We start from the raw sequence: 20,668 nt of genomic DNA, 5'->3' as shown, positions 1-20,668 counted from the left end.
CGCTAGGAGCACTGCTGTAAGAAAAACAACGTTGGTTGTTTTTCCCTAGAAGACCATATAAAACATCTCATAGTGTCCCTGCTTTTTTATAACAATGCACCCCTCCCCCTTGGGGTACTTAGGACAGACCTTGGAGTGGCTTTTAAGTTATAAGAAGGTAGCTTTGCGCTTTGGAAATACTTTTGATTCCAAAGTCAAACGTGGGCATAGTTTTAGTTTAAAACCAGCCTACCAAGCAGGACTGGTTTTAAAATGACACCAGCCACCACAGCAGTGCATACATAAGTGTTTTAAGTCCACTGGGACCTCTAAAGCTACATGTCCTGGCATATGCTATGGACTTACAGGTAGATTCTCTTTGCCTATTAGAATTAAACCAATTGCCATATACCTTAAGAGGACAGAGCACTGGCCCTGGAACTAGTTAGCAGAGCCCAGTGCACTTTCAGAGTCAGTAACCACCAGCATCAGTCAAAATGTTTGAGGATAAACAGGGCAAATGGATGAATTTTCATCAAAACCTGATCTCATTACTTCAATTACTGCATTGCCCTCAGAAAGGGCTCTTTCTAATCTGGAAACCGTTCAACTAAATTCGATATTGTCCTGTGATTCTTTTATTGTATTATGAGCTTACAGTGCTCCAATGCATGGAATTGTGAAGGAGTAGGTGATGTTTCCCAGACGTTGCCTATCCTTACCCTTATAGTAAGTGTTACAAGCTTCTTTCTCTAAGTAATATAGGAGCTTATGGGGTGGTGTTTAGTTTGTGCTGAAGCTACAAAAGTTGTAGTCTGCTCAACTAATATAAATGCATTTTAGTGGCTTCTTGTTCAACTTACAGGGATGTATGACGTTACAACGCACACTTTTACAACGCATACATTTACAACGCATTTTTTACACCGCAACATCCATTACAACGCACACTTTTACAACGCATACCATTACAACGAATTCTTAAAAAATACCTTTACAACGCATTCCACTACAACGCATACTACATTTACAACGCAACCATTACAACGCATTACATTACATTACAAATAAGGTAAGTGTTGGATAGTGTAGGGTTAAAATTACTATTCTAACTCCAAGGGGTGCAACAGTAGGGAAAATATTGGATAGTGTAGGGGTTAAAATTACTATTCTAACTCCAGGAGGTGCAACAGTAGGGTAAGTATTGGATGGTAAGTTTTGCGTTGTAATGGTATGCGTTGTAATGACTGCATTGTAATGGTATGCGTTGTAGTGGTATGCGTTGTAGTGTCATGCGTTGTAATGACTGCGTTGTAAATGTATGCGTTGTAATGGATGTTGCGTTGTAAAAGTTTAGTTGTAATGGTAGTGCGTTGTAAAAGTTGCGTTGTAAACGTTACATACCACTTACAGGGTAGGTGAGAATGTTAATGACATTTTCTACATTTTAAACTTCACTGATGTAAAAAGGTAGGGCCGAATTCGACCAAGAACCCTTCAGTATTTGCCCGGCGTTAGCCGCCTCTCATACCATTCGAGATTACCAAACAAAGAGGCAGGCGCTGGAGGCAGGAAGGCAGAAAACAGGAGTTTATTCCGACGGAGCAGAACACGTCAAATCAGACAACAGGGTATCTTCTCGAGGTGCTCTAACCGCATCTCTGAGGCCTGGCCTCTTATACACAGGTTTATGGCTTTATTACATACACTGCATCCGTAATGTTTCTTTGAAGGACAGAAAAGACATCCTCGGAATCCCCGGTCCAGGCCCGTTCCCACACACATCTAGAGTAGAGTTCCCACCCCGATCTCAGCATGTGGTGGTTATCGCGCAGCTGGACATTCCGCTGGGAACAGGGATGTGTGTGATCAGTCGGATCTTCGGGGTGCGAAAGCATTGATTAATCCCCGCTCCTTTGATGTGAGGCGAGGTCCTACTGTAGGGGGCAATAAACTGCATCTGTTGGGCTAGGTGATGGCCTGGGATCAGGCTGGACAATCGGGCAGGGAGGGAGAGGTTATCAATAGGGCCTGTTCTTTGAATGAGATGAAAGAGCGAGGGGGTTCAGCACGGGATGTGGCTCGGAGACAGGGTCGCATTAGAGGTGCGTTTATGGCCCAAGCAGGAGAGACCGGGGGCTGTCGGGCGCGGGGTAATGCTTGCGAGGCCGGGGAGTGAGGGGGAGAGACGCGCAGGCTATTGGCAATGGGCAGAGGCCATGACACACAAAATGGCTGCCACTTACGTGCATGATGGGGCCTAAAAGGGACAAGATGGCGTGGCCACTGTTTCACGATTTTCACTTTACTTTCAACAGTGACTGTGGTGAACATAAATGAACGCCGCTTATATATACCTAATTTTAGTCATTTTCCACAGTCCCCAGTTTTTATCATGAGTTAGTTCATTCCTGTTTATGTCACAAGTGAGGATGTACAAGCTGACATTAGTTATACAATTCGCTTTGGTAGCCCATATGCATTACAGGCAGATGGAAATAATTTTGCTATCAATGCAGACAGAATCGTACATAACCATATGTAGTCAATGTGATGGGCGGGGAGACAGTGCATACAAAATTACATTAGCTGCGTCATACGTTAGACCTTGGAGGCGGGGTCATTACTTTTGACGATGTAGGAGATTCGTCCGAATACAAACATGATGTCATACAAAAATATTCTGGCAGGATAAGGGCTATTATCACTTGAGGTCTGGACTCCATGGGGGTCAAAACTTAGACAGCATGTTCATGTGCATAACTGGTGTTCTACAATCATCAAGATACAGAGTTAACGCCTTCTTAGTTATCCATGTACAGTTGAAAGTGACCGATGTAAGGTTTCGAAAGCTCAATTGGGTGGTAATCAATACAAAGCTGTTGGGAGAGGAATTCAACGTAATACAAGGGACAGTCAAGGGGTGGCAATGTTCAAAAAAAGGGTTCGTCTTTCCAGTGTCTTATTACAGCGAGCCATCACTGGTAGGCTCTCATTGTTTTTCTTTTTTCGTTGGCACTGTTGAGCACCGGCGGTGGAGCTATGCGTCCAGCTCGGATTCAGATTTCGCGTTGCAGGGTGTGGCCACTCTTTGCTCTCGGACCACAGTCCTGTTTGTCCTGTTACCTAACTAATCTACCATAGGTACTTTAGTCGGGGTACCCGTATTCCGTTCTTCTTTCGGGACAAACCCTATTCTATCTTTTGTGCAGTGTTTCTTCTTTAAGTCAAGTTCAAAAACTCCATATGGAAAAAAGGGGTGATGGGGGCGTGCTTTGGGAGGCCGAGGGAAAAGAGGGTGGAGTGGGATCAGGTCTGAAACGGACCAAGGAGGGCAGAAATTTCAAGCAAGTGGGCCCATCAATCAGGCACAATGGACTGGGACTTTCGGCACGAGCTCATCAACATGTAGGGGCTTCTGGACAGCCCTTCTTTCCTTCACTTTCCACATTGAGAATGGTGCCTTGTCCCGCAACTCTTTGCTCTGTGGCTCCACCTTGGTCGAGGTTATAGATATTCCCCGATCTGCAGCCAGGCTGTGCATCACGTCCGGCCCCTCTCCTCCGACGACCGCACGTTATCTTTAAATGAGTACAAAAAAACAAGTCTTAGAGAACTGGCAGGGGAAGATGTTTACACACTTTAATTTCTCTCCCAACCCCAAGTAGTTGGGGAAATGTTTATTGGTCACGATAGGGTGGATGCTTAGTAATCCTTACATCGGTGTATGCTGTTAACTCATGCATCATTGCTGTGGTGCAGGTCTGAAAGTATCTTTCTATTTTCAAACATCATGTCTGTCTGGTGTTTATTCCTGTTATATTCGCGAGCGTGGCAAGAAGTCTGATATCCAACAATTACATGGTTCATCGAATTCAAACCGGCTCCTCCAGTAGAGACTTGTGTTTTTCTAAAACAAATCCTGTTGAACTATATTTTTCTTCAAGGTCTGCTAATTCATAAAAAGTGTGAAGTGCTTATTATCATGGGCTTACAGCTACTTTTTTCCAGGGAAGGACATACGTAAAGCATTTTTTTCTTTCTTTTCTGACAGCAACTGCTAACTTTTATCAGTTTTTGGACGATTTATCTTTAAAAACAAGGTCATCAGCTACAATCTTTAAGATTTTCTGGGACGGCTGGTTAACTGGGGACTGGTTACAGAACTGGGATCATTCTGGAAAAACGGGGACGTTTCGGACATTCTACTTTTGTGCAATGGGCGGTGGTAATCCAAATGATGAGGGTGGTGTTACTAAAGCACTAAAACAAAAGCCACTGACATATAGTTCCCTTATAAGGGTCAGATTAGGGGACATTAGTCGTCTTACCTGTCCTTTCTTTCTCAGCCAATTAAGATCCATCATTTTACAGAAAGGAGAGGTAGTAATATGGCAAAATACGATCGTTTTGTTTCTGTCAATTTGTTCAAACACTGTCGTGTCTAAAGCCAATTATACCTGTGCCGGCGAGGTACAGTGTCGTCATTTATTCAAAAGGGAGCAAGGGAGCCCTCAGAGGGAGAGAGCGTAGTGTGCACCAAATAGGCTATTAGTACACGTACAACATAAAGAGAGAGAGAGAGAAACGTGTATAATAATAGGTTATTCAGTGCACACACATATAGAACAGTACGGGTCGGTTTCACGTATAAAACACAAGCTGAGGGAAAACATAAATTCATAGTTTACGTACACACAAATACCAGATAGGGTGCGACAGTACATACATCAAGTACGGAAACCTAAGACAGAACACAGAGCTATTTTGGGCAAAAGGACTTTGTCATGCATGTTGCATATTCTCAGTATTCCCTTTAATTCATTCTGGGGGTCGAGCTCATTGTTCTCCTTCCTTCCTAATAGTAGACAGTTTTTGTTGATAACCTCGCTTCAAAAAAATACTTACTCCTTTTTAATTGGTCGGACACTAATCCAGTCGCGCTTATACTCACGGTGGGGTCTTCCAACATCTAGCAAATGATGATCCAAGCTGAGGTAAAGGAGGGGTGTCAGTCGGACGTGCGGTGGTACAATTCTGACTTTTCTATGAGGGTGGAAGAAGAAGGGGTAAATCTAAAAAATAACAATATCCCTAATATCTGGGCTGAGGGGGATTTTGGATGAACCCCAACCCGGGGTACTCTTAACTTTTCTTATTTAGTCAGCACATAAATTGACTCACTGGTGCGCATTATTTTGGGTGTACATTTGGGATATCGGTTGGGGTTGGGTTCGTTGTACTGAAATAAGCCTTCGAGTTTCTGTTGTAGGCCACTCTCCCATTCGCTAGCTCCAGAGAGAGTCGTTCCTAAGTAAGGAAAGTGCTATATTTTTATTCGTCTTTCACATGCAGGTACCATGTTTGGGCTTAATTTTCCTATTCCATTAACCGTTCGATCAACGCCTCAATCATACAAAAAGCATTCTTTTATTGACCCAGACGTGCGCCACACATACGCATTCATACCGTACAAATCAGGGCCCATGCACACATTCATACCATACAATTTTTCAGGCTCCCAGAGATAGCTCCTACATATAATGTACCGTCTCACAGAGCTAGCCTATTTTCCTCGCGTGGAACACGATGCGGTTTTAGGTCTTTTCCATACTTCAGCTGAAATTCCGATGTAACCTTTTTACTTTAAATCGGACGACTAGAGGTGGAGGCATTGCGATGGCCGCCAAACGGTGTTATCCCTGCGAGTGGAAAGCCGCTGAACTTTTGGGGTGTGAGGGTGCCCTATTTAAAATAGCGTTTAGTCACCAGTTTACCTTCTCTAGTTTATTAATTTACCGGCCTCCGGGCTGTGACTCTGTTTTTAGGGCTGCTCTTCCTGAGTACATTAGTACAGAGGCACTAGGATGCGCAAATTTTAATGTTGTGGGAGATCTTAATCTCCATTTGGACTGCCCTTCTTTACCCTCTATTAGGAGCTTTCTGGCGGATCTTGAGGCTCTAGAGCTCTCGCAGATGATTACTTTCCCCACACATAGAGGTGGTCATACTCTTGACCCATTCTTCACAAATCTAGAAGGATTCAGAGTTCTTGGTTCCTCCCAGTTGGTCTGGACAGACCACATGCTGGTGAAAACGGCAGGCTCTTTGTCTGACTCTCCTTTTCTATCTCAGGACAGACTTGTTCTTAAACGACACTGGAACAAATTAAGACTGGAGGATTTTTACCATCTGTTTGAGGAGGTTCCTTTAGGTCCGCTCACCGAGGTTGATTGTGGATACGACTCCTTCTGTGAGTGGATATCTGGTGCCCTCGATTCTCTGATTCCTATGTGTTGGTCCAAGTGTCATCGGAAGGAGCCGAGTCCTTGGTATGACACTTCCTTGGCATCTCTTAAGAGGGCCTGTAGACAGGCCGAAAGATTATGGAGGAAGTCGTACGACCCAGATCTGAAGATATGTTATCTGGCCAAGGTCAAGATCTACCACAGGGCAGTGTGTCAAACTCGCGCTTCCTTTTATGCTCAACAGTTTCAGAATTCTGCCAATCCATCGAAACTTATTTTCAAAGTATTAAAGGACCTGATGGCGAAGAGAGCAACTGCAGTGGAAATATGCTCGGACTCACATTGTGAGGGTTTGGCCTCTTTCTTCCATGAAAAAGTGCAAGCCATCTATCGCACTTTTCCAACGGGTTCCCTGATGTTAGAGCAGGTTGGTTGCACCTTAGGTGAGGGGGAATGTCTTTCTATCTTACCCCCCTTATCTCTGGAGGTGTTTGACTCTCTCAGCGCCAAAATCAAGTCTGGATCTCCGGCAGACCCACTGAAACCGGCCCAACTCAAGACCCTGGCGCCGGTTTGCCGTACCCCGGTGCTGTCCTTGATCAACCTGTCCTTCTCTACTGGAGTGGTTCCCGTCAGATGGAAGCAGGCAGTAGTCACGGCAATTCTGAAGAAGGCGACCCTTGACCCCCTTAAACCTGAAAGCTACCGCCCTATCTCCCTTCTCCCTTGGGCCACGAAAATAGCGGAGGCCCATGTGAATGCCACTCTTACAGACCATCTTGGTAGGCTTAACATTCTCGACCCTACCCAGAACGGGTTCCGTGCGGGTCACAGCACGGAGACGGCCCTTCTCTCGATGGTCGAGCATCTGCGTTCCGTGCTGGATTCCGGTCGGACGGCGGCACTATTGTTATTAGATCTCAGTGCCGCCTTCGACACGGTCTCGCACGGGATTCTGATTCGGCATCTTGAGGAGGTGGGCGTTTCTGGCTCCGCCTTGCACTGGTTTTGATCCTTCCTTACGGATAGGTCATTCCAGGTGGCGATCCCGCCCGGTAAGTCGTCATCCTACCCGTTAGACCAGGGAGTCCCACAGGGGTCATCACTGAGTCCCACCCTTTTCAATCTGTATGTGAGACCGTTGGCTGCGGTCGTCAAGCGGTGGGGCCTGACCATGGACTCTTACGCAGATGACACGCAGCTGGCGGTCACACTGAGTGGGGACTCAGACCTGGAGGCTCCCAGGTTCTGTGATGGTCTGCGGGAAGTGGCTAACTGGATGAATTCCAACTGTCTCCAGTTAAACACCAAGAAGACGGAGATTATGGTGGTTGGTAAACAGGTGGCTTTGTGGGGTGACAAATGGTGGCCTTCGGAGTTGGGTGTGACTCCCCTCCCAGCGGCAGAGATAAAAAACCTGGGGGTGTGGCTTGATCCTTCTCTGAGTTTCATCTGTCATACCAAGAAGGTGTCGGCTTCTTGCTATGGCATCATCAGAGGACTTCGACCCATCCTCAAATTCTTTGATGCACCCACAAGACAGCTGGAGGTCCAAGCATCAGTGCTGTCCAGGCTGGACTATGCCAGCTCCCTATTGGCGGGGGTTAACCAGTCAGAATTTCTGCGGCTCCAGCGGGTTCAAAACGCTGCGGCCCGACTGGTGACAGGTCTGCCTAGGCGGTGCTCGGTGTCCAATGCCCAGCGCTCTCTCCACTGGCTCCCTGTGCAGCAGAGGATTAGATTCAAGGTTCTCTGCCTTGCATTTAAAATCCTCAAGGGTACTTTCCCACAAATCTTGGAGAAACTGCTGATCCCCTATGTCCCCTCTCGCACTCTTAGATCGCTAGGCCAGAACTTAGCAGTGGTCCCGCGTTTTGAGTTGAGCAGAATTGGTGGCCGCTCCTTTCGAGTCCTGGCAGCGAGCTGGTGGAATTCTCTCCCTCCACAAATCCGGGCCATCGATGAGCTCCTTCAGTCTAGACGGGCTATCAAGACCTTTTTATTTGTTTAGCTCATCTGTTGTGTCTCTTCTCCTTTCTGCCCGCTTTTAATGCTGTGTTGTGTTTACCTTCTCAAAGCGCCAGGACGCCCCTTTGCTGGGGCAGCTGTGCGCGGTACAAATAAAAATAACATAACATAACATAACATAACCTGCAAAAAAGAAAAAGAGGGGGGGGCAGCGTTCAAAGCACATCAGCGCGCATAAACACGAAAATGTTTTTACCTACCACGTACTTGACTTATCTCTCTGGGATGCAGTCCCTTATGTCTCGGCATTGAAGCCCAGAGGAACTGGTAGTGCGGCAAAGATAACCAATGGTAGTCTATTCATTACATAGATCGCCCGAGGGCAGTAGTACAGACCGCGTGTAGGAGAGGGTCAAAGACCAGGGGTATTCAGTATAAGGTGGGGGGGTGACGGATTCATGTTTTCATTCGAGGAAAAGAAAAAGGTTTTACGGTGGTATAGGGTCGTTCCTGTTCGCAGAGCATGGTATTTAAAAAAAAACAACCCTATCAATCTAAATGACTGTTATGATGCTAGTTCCATATATATTTTTCTTTTAAAACCTTGATTGTAAAAATGTCGGCATTCAAATACGGGCCTCCAACCATACAGGTCGGCCACGGGGCAGACGGGAAACGCATGAGGTAAGGAGAGGTTACACTGTAGTATAGGAGTACGTAACGAGCGAGCCATTTAATTGGAAAAAACTAGACGTGACAAACGGTTGCAGGATCAGTGAAGGTTGATTTTATAATTGAAAGTATAACAGGATCAGTTACAATAAAATCGTTCATACGCACACCATGGGCGAGTATCATGAGTAACATTACTTCGGAGCTTTAACAATACAATAATCAATAGTAAAAAACCCGACATCAATAGGGTTGTCCGCATGCCCAGTCAGTACACTTCCCCGCCCGCCATGTGCACAAAGACCGCATACATCCCCCATAACATCAAGGCTAAGTAACTAGAATCGTCATAAGGAGTTGCAAGTCCTGCCCATATTGGCGTCATTTTGGTCGAGGCCAGGCGGGTCCAGAGTATAGTTCAAATGCCTCCAATAACTAGCGGCCGGACCAGAATCCCTTTCGGCAGTTAAAAAAAGTTCAGTTAACGCCAGCAGAAGAGACAGGCGGCATGAACCGCGACTTAAAGGCGAGGAAGGCAAAATCTTCCCTACCGGGTCACGCTGAGGTCCCACCGGAACTGATCGAGTTGGCAGTCTACAGTGTCTCTTAGTAATTCGGACAAAAGCTGGTGTCAGCATGAGAGCATCACCATCTTGTGACGACGTTGTGGCCACTCCGGAGAGCGGGACAGCAGGCGCATCCCTCCACAGATGCGTTGAATCAGTCTCTCCCACGGCACCAGACGTGGACAAGGCGGCGGTCGCCCGGGGCAGCGGCATATCCATGGGGGATAGTCGAGCAACAGTGGCGGTTGCCCCCACCGGAAGCCCGCGGGAGTCGAGGGCCAACGACTCTCGTAGAATCTTTAAAACTGAGAGGACGTCTTCAGGAGTGGGGCTCATGCCCGAGCAGGCAAGCATCCGAGTTCCATGGTAGCCCAAAGCCATCCTAGTGGACCAGGCCCAAATCCGGGGAGCCGGCCGCCATCTTGAGAGCCCCCCCCAGCAGCCGCCCTTCACCACGGCCACCGGAGCGGGTCCCCCAGCCAGTCAACCGTGGGGGCTCGTTGAGTGGAACGCTAATGGCAGTCTTAGTGCGGGAGAGGAACCTCCACCTGGGGGGGGGGGTGACGGGGGAGAGGGGGCCGTCTCTCCACGGGCGCCCCACGCCATCTGCGGGCGCCCCACGCCATCTCCTGGCGCAGGTATACAAGATGGCTGGACCAGGCAACAAAGGGGGGAGCCATCAGCAAGGCATCCCCCGCACACAACTTGCTGGACATCACCTCTGGATGATCCGAGGACGGGCCTCGGCGCATTGGGTTGCCTCCGGACTTTTCGCACAACGGTCCTCCACCCCAGGCCGCCACCGACGCTACCTCGCCGGCTGATGGCTTTTGTAGACTTTCTATAGCCCAAAGCCAACTAAAAAGCAGCCCAAAGTAGCCCAACATTGCTACTTTAAGGAAGGAGGGACAGGAACAGCGTCAAGCAGAGAATGCATTGGGATTGATGTTGCAGCCGTTTGCCATGTAAATAGTTGTTTAATAAAAAGTTTTAACATATTACTTTGCTGGAGTGTTGTATATATTTGTAATATTTGCATAGGGTTTGTCGTTATTTGAGCGGGGTGGGCGGCGGAGCCGAGCTGTCTTGCAGCCATCATGGCGTCGAGCTCGGTTCTTCTGACTAGTTTCATATTTCTCATGAGGGGTTGTTCCTAATGTTTCTATTTTAGCGGGGTCAAAAGATCCCATCAGTGGCCTACTGATTTTGCTCGATTCCTTTTGTTTTTCCTAACGATTTTTATGTTATAGTTTGCTAGCACGATACAGCGGCTAATCCTTATTTTTATATATATGTCCTTTTTATTAGGGGTGTCCTCCGGTGGAGCCGGATGATCTACCTCTAATAACGGTCCGGGCTGAACCAACTACTGAACAATGGGGAGAAGATAGGCATGACGGGTTACAATGGGGACAAAAGTCTGCACTACCTATCCTTCACTACTTTGCGGAGACTAGGCAGAATATTTCTATTCTACAGTATTCGCAAATAGGGAATACCCAAAGAGAGAACCAATTCCAAACAGTCAATGTTCGGACAAACAATCAATCAAATGAGGGATAAAAATAGGCACGACGGATTACAATGGGGCAAAAGCCTGCGTTACCTCTCCTTCACTATCTGCAAAGACTAAACAGAGTATTGCGACTCTGTGCTTGTTTGTAAATAGAGAATGATCCAAAGAGAACCAATTCCAAAACAGTAAATGCTTGGATAACAATCAATCAAATGGAGAGGGAAGCAGGCACGATGGATTACAATGGGGGCAAAGGCCTGCGTTACCTACCCTTCACTATCTGCAAAGAGAGAATACTCCTATTCTTCCCTGTTTGCAGATAGAGAATCTCTCAGAAACAATCAAATGAGTAATACTAGTATTTTCAAACAATCAAACAATCAATTCGCAATTTGTCGTGTTACACAACCTTACCCGGACCGCATGGACAGTTTCTCATCTTCTGCTTCCAGCACCTGATCGTCCTCTATTCTCCGTAATTGCTGTGGCACTCCTGATGGTTCCCAGTCAGGACCGTAGATCACTCGAGAGAGGTCTGCTCGGAACCAGTGAAGTTTGGATGATCGGCTGCCAGACGAGGGTCTATCGGGCAGGTGCACTTCCCGATCTTTGCAGTCGTTCACTCTGTCGTTGGGACCTCCCCCACTGGATCCACGTGTCGCTGATGGGCCCCACGTTTGGGACGCCAATTGTAAAAAGGTAGGGCCGAATTCGACCAAGAACCCTTCAGTATTTGCCTGGCGTTAGCCGCCTCTCATACCATTCGAGATTACCAAACAAAGAGGCAGGCGCTGGAGGCAGGAAAGCAGAAAACAGGAGTTTATTCCGACGGAGCAGAACACGTCAAATCAGACAACAGGGTATCTTCTCGAGGTGCTCTAACCGCATCTCTGAGGCCTGGCCTCTTATACACAGGTTTATGGCTTTTTTTTCATACACTGCATCCGTAATATTTCTTTGAAGGACAGAAAAGACATCCTCGGAATCCCCGGTCCAGGCCCGTTCCCACACACATCTACAGTAGAGTTCCCACCCCGATCTCAGCATGTGGTGGTTATCGCGCAGCTGGACATTCCGCTGGGAACGGGGATGTGTGTGATCAGTCGGATCTTCGGGGTGCGAAAGCATTGATTAATCCCCGCTCCTTTGATGTGAGGCGAGGTCCTACTGTAGGGGGCAATAAACTGCATCTGTTGGGCTAGGTGATGGCCTGGGATCAGGCCGGACAATCGGGCAGGGAGGGAGAGGTTATCAATAGGGCCTGTTCTTTGAATGAGATGAAAGAGCGAGGGGGTTCAGCACGGGATGTGGCTCGGAGACAGGGTCGCATTAGAGATGCGTTTATGGCCCAAGCAGGAGAGACCGGGGGCTGTCGGGCGCGGGGGAATGCTTGCGAGGCCGGGGAGTGAGGGGGAGAGACGCGCAGGCTATTGGCAATGGGCAGAGAGGCCATGACACACAAAATGGCTGCCACTTACGTGCATGATGGGGCCTAAAAGGGACATGATGGCGTGGCCACTGTTTCACGATTTTCACTTTACTTTCAACAGTGGCTGTGGTGAAATTAAATGAAAGCGCGTATATATACCTAATTTTAGTCATTTTCCACACTGAGACATGATCATTTATCCTCTGTTTCCGTTTGTGTCGAAAGACTAGGGTTAGTTGAAATGTAATATTATATGTCTACTTTTGCCAATTTTACATTGTCGCTAAAACAGTGTTTCATTTTCATTTTTCAGGATTATGTTACTCTTATACGACCCATTAACAGTATTTATTTGCTAGTTCAGAAGCATAGAGATGTAAATGTCTAATAGTTTTACAAAAGTATTTCATTTGTGCATTACCCACAATGCATTGTATAGAACACCCTGAGAATCTGTAATGTGTAGAGTATTTTTATATAGCGCACTTCTACCCGGAGGCCTCGTAGCGCTGTATTCATACCGCTGTGGAACCCATCCTGGCTTTCCTGTGAAATGTCCACTCCTGGGCACCCCCAAGGTGAAGCCAGTACATTCTAATCAATTTTGTGTAAATATTTTGTTTTCATTTTTAAAGTTGGTACTGTATTACAAAATCTAAACTAAAACATATTTCTTTATATCTATTATGTAAATGGATTCATCCAAAATGTATACAAGGGAATTGTAAACATGTTATGTTATGTTATATGCATTTGTAGAGCGCTCGATTACCCTTGGGTGTCCTGGCGCGTAGTGTTGGCCTCCCTGGAGAGCTGAATAGAATACTACTGTGAAAAAAAGCCAAGTTTTCAGGCCCTTCCTGAATATAAGGAGACTAGGAGCGGTTTTGAGGGAAAGGGGAAGCTCATTCCATGCCTTAGCGGCACAATGAGTAAAACTCCTACCTCCCCAGCTTAATTTTTTAGCCATTGTGACATGCACTTGTTTAGCGCTGGTGGATCGTAGCATTCTACCGGGGATATACCAGTGACATTTTTGCTTGAGAAACTTCGGTCCAATTCTATTGATGGCTTTAAATACTATACAAAGAGCCTTGAACCGGGCTCTCTGTTTTATTGGGAGCTAGTGTAGCTTCTTAAGCTCTCCTCTAACGGAGACAAATTTGGATGTACCGGACAGTAGCCTAGCCGCTGCATTTTGGACTAACTGCAGCCTATACAGATGTTGTTTTTGTATGTTCAAATATAGGCTGTTACAATAGTCCAAACGCGATGTTATAAGGGCCATGACCACTGTCTTAAGGTTGCTCTCTGTTAGGAAGAACTTAATTTTCCTTATGATTCTTAGAATCATAAAGCAGGAAGAAGAGACCAGGCTCACTTGATCCCCATGGCAAGTTTGTTATCCAATAGTATCCCCAAATTTTTGGCCTTCTGAGTAGGTGTAGGGCAGAAGCCAAGGTCATCTGGCAACAATTCCGGTGTCGATACCAGTGGATTGATCCCAAACTTTAGAACATCCGTCTTATTGGAGCTCAACTTTAGACAATTGGAGGACATCCAGCTGGATATGACACTCATACACTTATAGAAACGATCACCAGTCTCCTTCTCACCTCCCCTCATCAATGACAACACAATTTGTGTGTCGTCAGCGTAGGAGGTGAGCTGGAAACCAAATGATCTAATCACTCCTGCAAGGGGTGCCACATATATGTTAAAAAGCGTTGGGCTCAGCGAAGAGCCCTGAGGCACTCCACAGGGAATGTAAAAGGCTTAGATGAGTTGTCTTCCAATTCTACAGTTTGCATTATATCAGCTAGAAAGGATTGAAGAAGCTGAGCCCTCGACCCCTATTCCAGACAAACGGTCCATCAATAACCTATGATGGACCGTGTTGAAGGCTGCAGACAGGTCCAACAAAATCAAAACAGCACTACCTCCTCCATCAACGGCCTCTCTGGTTTCTTCAGTAGATTTCTACAGAGCCAGCTCAGTGCTATGATCAGCCCTGAACCCATATTGAGATGGGTCTAGGGAATTATTAAGTTGGAGAAACTCACTGAGTTGGGTGTTCATCATCTGATCCAGGGACAGAAGTGTCATTATTAGGCACTCCTGAGATAACTTCTGGCTGCAACACAGACCCATTCATCTCTTCCATGGGGTGGGTGGTGGTTATTTACTCTGTTCTCCAAGCGTAGCTGCTATCGTTTTCCAGCTATTTGCTACTCTCTCTTTGGCGCAGGTGTTCAGGTCGTACCACGTCTCCCATGTTTCCTCGACAGACCTTTTGGTCACTCCAGCAGCATTGATATGCTGCTGTTCTTGTGTTCATATCTGTATCTTGACAGTTTCTGATACAGATATTGAATCCTTGCCAACGAGTCGGTGAAGCTCACCCACACTCTCCTCAACTAAAATGTCCGTTCTCTATCATTACGTTCCTTTTATTCTCCTTCCCACCTTCTCCTTTGAATCCTGGCTGGACATCTTGATTGCAGATACACCTAGGCTGAGAGACAAACTCAGTTTGGGCTCTGCTGCAATAAGTAAATATATTTCCTGAATTGGGTGGGGTCCACACTCGCTGCAAATTGCGATTCATACTGAAACTTATTTTGCGATTTGGTATTAAAAAATACAGAATGGTTGCAAATCGGTATTGGCATAAAGTAAAGGTATTTAAGTCACCCTTTGCATTTCCTAATTTGTGATTCGGTATGAATCGTAATTTAGGAATGTGTAAATTTTGGGTTTGTATCAGCCCACTTGTTCCTAGTGTATTGACAGGGCCAAGGACTTTAGAGCAGCTCCATCGAGGGATGTGGCTCTCGGCGATATTCAATCCTTTGCACCCAAAGCTGCATTCACCCCCACATACCCTCTGATCCAGCACTAAGAAGGCGGTTGATTAATAAAGATCCCTCTGTAAATCCTGATGAGAAGCATTGTTCCCCAGGACAACTGAAGGCTGACCCAACTATCATAAATCTGATTTTTAATCATAATAATTTCCAAAAACATATCTACATTTTTTCATGTTTAAGCAATAAGAGTGGAAGGGTGTCTTGTCACTGGCTCAATTCAGAAATACGTAATTGAAAGTATATAAATTAGGTGCGCCATTGCTTCCCGCAAAAAAGAAGAAAAAAAACACAGCATATCTGGCACGAGCTCCAGCAGTCCTCAAAAATACTTTAATTGGTTTAAAGCATTTAAGAACAGGAATCCCCATTGTCTTTTCTCCCTTTGACCTATCAGATTCACAACGTTGATATCAGTGAGCGTGTCTGACTCACAGTGAGCTTGGCACACCCAACTCAGGGTAATGCAGAAATTGCTTTGTCTATTGGACCAATATTCATGTAGCAACACTTTGGATAATTCCACTATTCCTGATATTTTGTTTTTCACTGTACGGGATGGACTATGTGCACAGCTGCAGAAGTATTGTCGGATATCTTACCAAAATCGTAATCATTGTGTTTATGAAATAAAAAATAAAACATTAATAGAATAGTAAAACTATATTTCCCCTACAGGTTCTTACTGCGGGAGTGAAAACAAGTCAACATAATGGGTGGAGTCGAGGGTTATAAAGAAACGGAGTAGCCAGAAATGTAAAATACATCCCACTTTTTTTTTTTTTTTTTTGTCCTCATATATGCCACCAGTAGATAGTTGCTCTAAATAGGCGCTCTTCAGGCCACTGACACAAACTAACGTTACCAGCCCTCTTGTTTGTGGATAGCCAATGAAGATTGCCCAGAGGTAAGGTTGTTACCCGTCCAACTTCCTCTCGTGTTGGTACTTGCTACAAAGGAAGGACAAGTCCACAAAACCTCTGGCATAATCATTGGACTATTTCTCACACCAGGCATTCAAGGCTGACCATAATTTAGCAGACTCCTCTCCACCACATAAAATATCCAATTTACTCACCGCCATGATGTTTTTAAGGAAATCTGCGAATGTCGGGGGAAGCGCAGACTTCCACTCTTTACAGATCTCTCTTCGGGCGATCACTATTACATAAAAAATAAACTGTGATATGTTGCTATTAATATCATAATCAAGTGGGAGACCAAAAAAAACCAAACTTAAAGTGTATGTAAGTGAAAATGAAAGTACCTCCTCCAAAAACCCACAAACTTGTCCCCAAAAGTTGTTTATACTTGGACATTCAAAAAACATATGTATATCATCTGCTTCTTGTGACTTACATCTGGGACAAGAATATTGAACTGCGGACATCTTGGAAAGTTTTGCAGGAGACCAGTAAACCCTGTACAATGTATATAGATGATTTCTTCTTAAGTTAGAAGGTTTAATTATTTTTTGGGACATAGGGAAAGAATCTGTCCATAATTTAACAGGGTTATCCGAAATCTGAAGGATAGCGGGGTCCCATAACTTAGTAATCTCTGCCTCTTGATTGTCCTTATTGTTTATGAAGATTTTGTACCATTGGGCAGTCTCCCCCTTTCTTATCGTATTATTACTAATTAGGTCTAGAAGGGGGCTCTCATCGTCAGAATCCCAAGCTTGACTTCCCCACCAGGCCGATAATTGATAGAACTTAAATCTCGTGAGAGTTCCCCCAGTTAAGCCCGCCAGCGTTTCCCATTTTAGTGCTCTTGATGTATCAAAAAAGTCCCCCCATTTGGAGAGACCCGCCCTCTTTAACGGAAGTGCTAACTGATCTGTCAAACATTCCGGAGTACCAGGGGAATCCCATATCGGGGCATGTGTATGATAATAATGTATGCCTAACATCCCTCTTATTTGTAGCCAGTTATGTAAAACAGCCTTCAAGAGCTTCAGTCGGACCTTTTTAAAGAATTTTTGGTCTCCAAATTTAAACGTGAAGAAGTCAGCCCCGTATGGAAGATCAGACAACATGGCTCGGAAGAGTATTCCATTAGAAGTGGAATCTAATTTGTTCGCTAGAAGTCTAAAATTTTTACATTGAAAAGCATAGCAGTATAAAAGTAAATCTGGGAGAGCAAGGCCGCCTATTTTTAATCCTCTCCTCAACTTCCTCCAGGCTATCCTGGGAGATTTTGTCGCCCAAATAAAGGAACCTATCCTACCCTGTAAGTTAAGAATGTCTTTCTTATTAAATGTTAGGGGAATGGAATTAAAAAGGAAGGTTACTTTTGGCAAGATGATCATTTTAACCAAATTTACTCTACCGTAAATATTTAAAGGCAGAGAGTTCCATCTGGTTAAAAGTTTCCTAACCTCTTTTATCACTACATCCCAACTAGTTTTGGAAATTTCTACCAGTTTATGATTGAGCTGAATGCCCAGATATCTCATCTTAGTTTTAGCTTCTGGGATAGGGACTGAGATATTCCAACACATAATATCAGTTTTTTCCTTATTAATGCCATACCCAGAAACGATACCAAACTCCTCGGCAAGTTGGAATAATCTTGGAATTGCATCTAATGGATTTGAAGTATACAAAAGGAGATCATCTGCGTATAGAGCTGTCTTAATTGTTAAATCTCCAATTTTGAAAGGGTGAATTATAGGATCCTGTCTTAAAAAACATACAAAAGGCTCAATATATATATCAAATAATAATGGAGATAAAGGACATCCTTGCCTTGTCCCTCTATGAATATTTAACCAGTCTGACAGTCCGCCATTCACCAGGATCCTGGCTCTCGGGCCCCCATATAAAGTTCTAATTCCATTGATGAAAGTCTCTGGAAAACCAAACTTCCTCATCGCTTTCCAAAGAAAAAGCCAATTCACTTGGTCGAACGCTTTGGCTGCGTCTATTGCGACGATAGCAAGAGGCTTCTTTTTCTCTGTGGCGTAGTCTATGGCAGCGATTACTTGGAATGTAAGCTCGTTTAATTGACGGCCAGGAATGAATCCCCTCTGGTCGGGATGGATAATAGATTTTATGACATTAGCCAGTCTGGTCGCTAAAATTCCAGAATATATTTTTAGATCAGAGTTCAGAAGTGAGATGGGGCGATAAGATTCTATCTTTTCCGGGTCTTTATTCGGTTTAGCTATTAATGAGATTGTAGCGTCCAACCATGAAGATGGTATTTGGTCTCCCTGAATGAAAATTCTATTGAATAGTTTCTGAATTGGAACTAGAATTTCTTCAATATTTTCTTTATAAGTCTCTATTGGGAGGCCATCGGGACCTGCAGATTTATTCCTTGCCATCTTCTTTAGTTGGAGTCTAATCTCCCCTTCTGATATGTCCTTTGCCAAAAGAGCTATGTCTGAGTCTTTTAATTGTGGTAAATCTTTCCAGAGCGGCAGAGTATCCAGCTCGTCCATTGAGCAGTTAGTTTTATCCGTATATAGTTCTTGATAGAATGTTCTAGCTTCTTGCCTGATTTCGTCATCTTCCGACAAAACAACTCCAGTCCCTCGTTGTATCAGAGTTTTGATGTTGTTTCTAGTTCTCTCCGACCTAGCTTTCCACGCAAGCAGGGACCCACACTTCTCTCCATATTCAAAATTGCGTAATTTACTGACTTCCCATTTATCCTTGAGTAATTTTTCGGTTCTTGATCTAAAATTCAATTGTAAGTCTACTAATTCTTTTTCCAATCTTGGTACGTTAATTCTGTCATCCAGAGTAGCGGAGAGAAGCTGTTCTTCTTTTATTTTAATTAGTCTAAGCTCTTTAATATCCATTTCCTTATTAAGCTTCCTATTTATGATCATTTGGGAGCTGTATATTCCTCTTAGGTAAGATTTAAATGCATCCCAAACAATATTCTCAGGAGCAGTTTCATCATTAAATTCAAAGAATTCTGTGGACTTTTCTTTGACTTTGATATTAAATACTTCATTTAAAAGGATAGTCCTATCCAGTGTCCACCTATATTCGGGAAAATTCTTCTGAATATTGATATTTAATTCAACCACTGAATGGTCAGACAGGCCGATCGGAATATAAGAGATAGAATCCGTGGTTGCTAAGAGCGATTGATCTAATAGAAAAAAATCTATTCTGGAGAACTGGTGGTATTTTTTGCTGTAAAAAGAATATTTTTTTTTGTGCCATATTTAACTCTCCAGACGTCTGACAATGTATAGTCTTTCATAATGTTCTTCAGGATCAAAAAAGATTTTTTTGGGCAATTATATCTAGATTTAGAGGTACGATCTAATGTAGGATCTAATAACAAATTAAAATCCCCCCTAGCACAATAGGGATTGTATACTGGATCATATATTTTTCTAATCTCTGAAGGAAAACAGGATTATCCTCATTCGGACCATAATAAACCCCGCATAGGAACTTAACTGAACTTATTGAAACCACTGCGGCCAACCACCTCCCTGACTGATCTGTGGCCCAATCATGCAGTATAATACCCTTATTGACACAAAGTATTATTGCAACCCCTCTCGTTGTACCCGTTTGTTTTGAACAGAGAATCTCCTGTACCCAGTTAAGTTTAGTGAATATTTTCCTACATTCATCCGCTTCCAAATGTGTTTCTTGTAATAGGATTATGGAAGCTCCAGTATTTTTTAAATAATGAGAAATGTTTAATTGTTTCTTACGACTCCCTAGCCCGTTCAGGTTCCATGAAAGAATTTTAGTAGATCTTGGTTGGGCCATCATATAATCTTACTGTCCTTCTGTTGATAACTGAAAAAGAATAGTAGCCTGCTATAACGTTTAATTTTCGAAAGAAATAAAGATTTGTGACAAATGAGGACTTTTTTTTTCTGATTTTCTCCCCCATCCCTCTGAACCCTTTCCCCCCTCCCTCCGAGGAACCCTTCCCTCCTGATTGGCGAGATTACGCCCTAGAAGGCCCTGAACCTCCTCTGCCCTACCTCTATATGTAGAAAAAATGTCAGTCTCAAGTTTCCCTTATAAGCTATGTGTATATATATATATTATTTTTTTTCCTCCCTTTTTTTTTTTTTTTTTTTTTCCCAGACCAATTTTTGATTCCCCTTTATTTATTTATTATTATTATTATTTTTTTTTTCCTTACCTCCCGAGCATAAACACAAACACACTCCCCTTTACCAACACCACTCCCACGGTATTCTATACTAAATTAAACTAGGATGACAGTTGGATCTCAGTTCAGTTGCCTTATCTACTCCTTCCTCTCCTTCATCTTAGTTAACACCGCATCCGCTTCCTCCGGGAAATGACAAGTAAACATTTTATTATTCCACATTATTTTGAGGATGGCTGGAAATTTCATTTGAACTTGTGCCCCCATTGAACGCAGTTCTGGCATTCTGGAGCCGAGCTCCCACTGTCTTTGGGCTGTTT

This window comes from Lissotriton helveticus, chromosome 4_1 (assembly GCF_964261635.1).
Source record: "Lissotriton helveticus chromosome 4_1, aLisHel1.1, whole genome shotgun sequence".
NCBI lineage: Eukaryota > Metazoa > Chordata > Amphibia > Caudata > Salamandridae > Lissotriton > Lissotriton helveticus.
Note: the sequence above shows the minus strand (reverse complement) of the source record.